Genomic DNA, 5,340 nt, shown 5'->3' with positions numbered 1-5,340 from the left:
TGCTGCGGTATAGAGTTAAGTGTTATAACACCATTCAGCTAGAGGTAACCACTTCACCCATTGTGTTTGTTTATCAGATACAAAGCAACGAAGATATCCTTCCAAACATTTGTTCACTATCTCAGTTTTCCCGTCAGATTAAGGATGATTAGATGAGCTATGAGTTAATTGAGCACTGTCAAAAAATAATTCTGTCCAAAAATTTCCAGTGAAAATGGGATCTTTGTCACTTACAATAATATTTGGGTTTCCATGTAGCTTTTGAATTGTTTCCATAAATGCAGTAGCAATTGTATTGGCTTTAAAAGGATGAGATAATGCACAAAAGTGTGCATACTTGGTAAGTCTATCAACTACCACCATGATGACACTCTTTGTTTCAGACTTGGGTAAACCTGTGATAAAATTCATTGAGACCTCCTCCCAATGCTGACTTGGAATGATTAAAGGTTGTAACAAACCCGGGGTCTTAATTGTCTCAACTTTATTTTGTTGGCAAACCAAACATTGTGCCACAAACATTTGAATATCAGATTTAAGGCCATCCCAAAAAATTCCTTCTTGACCGTGTGGTAAGTTTTTAAAAATCCTAAGTGCGCTCCTAAGCGGGAGGAGTGCAATTCCAAAAGAATCTTTTGCTTGAGTTGGGAATTATTACAAATATATAAGCGATCTTTGTACCATAATGAATCATTTTTCCAGCTAAATGTATCAAATGTACTGGGATCTTACTGCAACTTTTGAATGAGTGTCCACACCTCTTCATCATTCTTCCATTCATCCCTTGCTTCGGTTATCCAATCAGGTTGGATAATAGAAATGGCACAAAGAAATGCTTCCACATCCTCATCCTTTCTTGAGAGTGCATCTGCAACAACATTTTGCTTCCCTTTTTTGTAGATGATTTCAAAGTCATAACCCAGCATTTTTGTAACCCATTTTTGCTGCTCTTTTGAAGATAATCTTTGTTCCATAAAGTATTTAAGACTATCATGATCTGTTTTTACCTTGAAGTGTATTCCCATTAGGCAAGGTCTCCATTACTTTAGTGCATGTAGTATTCCCAACATTTCCTTCTCATAAATAGGTTTGTGTAAATGCTTTCCTTTCATTGGATGACTTTCAAAAGCAATGAGTCTTCCTTCTTACATTAAAACAACACCAATTCCATTTCATGAGGCATCACATTCCATAATAAAGGTTTTTGTGAAGTTTAGCGTAGCTAAGACTTGTGTTTGACACATTGCCTCTTTAAGATTTTCAAAGGCCTTAGTTGCTTCTAGAGTCTAAGAAAATGCATCTTTCTTCATTAATCTTGTTAGAAATGTTGTTATGCTCCCATAATTCTTAACAAACTTGTGATAATACCCTGTCAACCCAAAAAATTGTCGAAGATGCTTTATGGTAGTGTGGATTTTCCATTCCTTAATGGATTTAATTTTATTAGGGTCTACCTTAACACCCTCATGAGATACAATATGGCCCATATATTCCACCTCCTATACTCCAAAAAGACATTTGGAGGTTTTTACATATAGTTGTTTCTCCTCCAATAGTTTGAGCACTTAGTCAACATGTTGAACATGATCCTTCTAAGACTTGTTGTAGATTAATATATCATCAAAAAATACTAACACAAATTTTCTAAGGAAGGGTTTGAAAATGGAATTTATCAAACCTTAAAATGTGGAAGGTGCATTAGTAAGTCCAAAAGGCATGACAAAAAATTCATAATGACCCTCATGAGTTATGAATGTTGTTTTCGTAATGTCTTCAGTCTACATTCTGATTTGATGATATCCTGAACGAAGATCCAACTTGGTGAAGTGAATTGCTCCATGTAATTCATCCAATAATTCATCAATGACCAAAACGAGAAATTTATCTTTAATAGTGAGCTTTTTGAGCTCCCTATAATCTGGACACATATGCCATGATCCATCCTTCTTGTGCACCAATACTACTAGAGCAGAGAAAGAACTTTGACTAGGTTGAATTATACCAACCTCTAGCATTTCTGCAACCATACGTTCAATTTCACTCTTTTGGGCATAGGGATATTCATAAGGTTTGATGTTTGGAGGAATACTTCCTGGAATCAAATAAATAGCATGATCATGATCACATATATGTGGGAGGCCTTTGGGAGTCTCAAATATCTTGGAATGATTATCCAAGGCTTTTTGGAGATTTGAAGAAATAGATGATTTCGATGTTTGAACCTCTAGTGAGCATAATTGTGCAATTACGCCTTGTTGTTATTTCTTTAGAAGCTTTGTCATGCTATTAGAGTTGATTATCTTTGTTGGTTTACCTACGATACCCCTTAATTCAACTTCCTTTCCTGCCCAAAAAAATTTCAAGGAAAGTTCTTGAAAATTATAAGACATCATCCCGAAGGATTGTAACCATTGGACTCCTGGTAAAACATCAGCACCACCCCATTGGAATGGAAAACATTAAAATATTCAATAAATATTCCCCCATGGTTAGCTTGATATTATGGCACTTTCCAAAGCAATTTATAGTTCCTCCATTTGCAACCATCACTTGACACTTTGGTGTTGGATATAGGAATTAAGTCGATTTCTTGGCTATCTTACAATGAATAAAATTATGGGTGCTACCTGAATCAATCAACACTATTAGCTTTTTCTTCTTGATATATCCTTATATCTTGAAAGTTTGAGGAGTGGTAATTCCTACCAATGCATTACAAGATATGGTCAGATTCATTTCTTCTTTCTCTGGGGTTGGTTCCTCTTTTGATGTTTCTTGTTCCTTTTCTTCCTCCTCTTCACAATCTATGTAGAATAATTTCTTCTCGGCACACTTATGACTTTTAGTGTATTTGCTATCATAACGGTAACAAATCCCTTTTTCTCCTTTTTCCTCCAATTTTTGTGGCGTCAACCTTGTAGGTTGTGGAAGGCTAGGATTACGAGTGGTAGACTTCCTTGTTGCCATAGTTTTTCTTTCAACTTTTCTTGCCACCTTGAGTGTCTTTTTTAATGAATCAGGTTCCCAAAAGCGAACCTCATGTTGGATGTTATCCTTCAAAGTCCTTATGAAGACATCAATCCTATGCTCCTATGGAATATTAATTTCCTTGATATTCAATTTTTGGAAGTCCTCAATGTGCTCTGCCATTGAATCCTTTTGTTTAAGATTTATTAATTGGCTAAAGAAGGTGTTGCTCTTTGTATCCTCATAATGTGCTATCATTTCCTCTATAAAAATTGACCAAGTGACAAGTGGTTTACGAGAACAAAGCCATCGATACCATACAAACTGATTGGGTTCTAAATATAAAGATGCAATGTGTACCTTTTGTGTGTGTTGCACATCATGGAGATCAAAATATTGCTCCATCTGTAGTATCCATGTTACTGGATCCTTGCCATCAAAATTCCTCATATCGATCTTTGGAATGTGGTGGGTCTTAAACCCAACATTGGAGTCTCTAAAATCATAATTCATATTCCTTTTGTTCTCCTCATGAGTTTCATGGAATACCTTTTCGCCATTAGGAAGCATTTCTTGTAGTAACTTTGTCAAACCTTCCTTCAAACCTTCCACGCCTGCTTTTAAACCATTCATGTCACATTTTATTCTTGTTTTTAAATCATCCATGTCGCCTTTTAAGCTATCCATGTCCCCTTTTAAGCCATCCGTGTTCCCTTTTAGTTCATCTTTGGTTTCTCTTTGTGAGAGCGAAATTTGTTGCACTTGGTCCCATAATTTTGATATATCATGTTGCAATTCTTCCCCTTCACGAGTCATAGTAGAGCTTTTCGAGGGATTAATGGGTGTAGAATTCTTTTGTTTGGGAGGAATTTTAGAACCAAATACTAATATCTATGCTTCTATATGCCTTTTGAATCACTTCAAACTGATTTTTTCAAACAAAAGTTATGCAAATTTTAAAGAAATACACACATTTTTCTTGCATTTTGGGAGCTGTTGTATCTCTGTAATTTCTGATCTCCAAGGTCTTAACTTTTGTCCTATGGTAGCCCTCTGAGTCTTCTTTCCAACCCCACAAGTGAGACTAAGATTGGATTCTTCAAGGAAGAGTTATAACCAATCTCCCACAATAGCTTGATTATAGACTGGTTCAATAGAGCTAACTTTTACGGAGTGCCACGTGTCACTATTTCGACCTTTGGCCCTAAAAATGAAATATGAAAAACTATAGTGTGTGCACTTTCAGTCACTTTTGATGAAATTCAAATCTGATACTCAGAGAGAAAGTTATGACGATTTTACCTAGGTCACCTGTTTAACATGGAATTCCGGATCCTGCAAAAACCTTGATTTCCTCGGATCATGTCTCTAAAAATATAGTGAACCAAGATCTAAAATTCATACACGAAGTTCACCAATATTTTGGCTTAACGTGGTTACAATTTTAGCTTCTTAATGTTGAAAAGTGTGCAACAAGAAATGCTAAATTTAGAAATTGCTAAAAATAGAAGTGCTAAAAAATAGCACTTCTAAAAATAGCATTTTGGCCAATGAGCATTTTGGCCACCTTGGGTGAGAGGTGAAACTGCTAAAAATAGCATATTCTGAAAATAACATTTCTGGGTCCCTTCCTATTTATAGCAGTCCCTGGTCTATCTATAGGAAGTAAATTCGAATTTGATATTAACAACAGTTTGAAAATTAATTAATTAATTCATCTTGAGTTAATTAGTTATGGAAAAGCAAACTGAAGTTTTTGTGAGAACATGCAATTATTTCTCCACTAATTGGGGAATGTGTCATTGATTTGCTCCACTGATTGAGGAATTAAGGATGAGTTCTATATTGAGAGGATCAGTTGACTTAGTTTTACTTAGTCAAGTTCAGTTAGATTAATTTAACAAGTTTTTAAATTAATGAGATATAGTTTGTTGATGCTTGCATGCATGTGACAACTATTATTTTCAGATAACTGTGTATTCACTCATGGATAACTGATGCATGTCAGTTCAGACAGAGACCCAGTTGAGATCAGAGAAGGGACAATGTACTATCATTTGGATGAATATTTTTCCTATAAAGGAAGCTCATCCACGATGAGGATTTATCTCCTTCAGGTTTGTGAAGTTATTTCAGAGGTTAGTGTTGTGTGTGAGGTGAGAATCACACAGGGTGCAGCTGGAGGACCCAAGAAAAACTGTGCATAGAAATAGGAGGCTTGGAGGGCAGAGGAGAAGGTTTGTGAGAAGCCTTTGACTGTCTATGAGCAGCAGAGGGATTGTACTGAGCGCTGGATAGCTTCCAAGCTAAGGCTTTGTGTAATTCGGACATATTTCCACTTGTATGATAATACAGAGATGGGGTTTTAGGCAG

The sequence above is a fragment of the Pinus tabuliformis genome, chromosome 9, assembly GCF_031772625.1.
Source record: "Pinus tabuliformis cultivar Carrire ecotype Pingquan chromosome 9, CPIR1, whole genome shotgun sequence".
NCBI lineage: Eukaryota > Viridiplantae > Streptophyta > Pinopsida > Pinales > Pinaceae > Pinus > Pinus tabuliformis.
Note: the sequence above shows the minus strand (reverse complement) of the source record.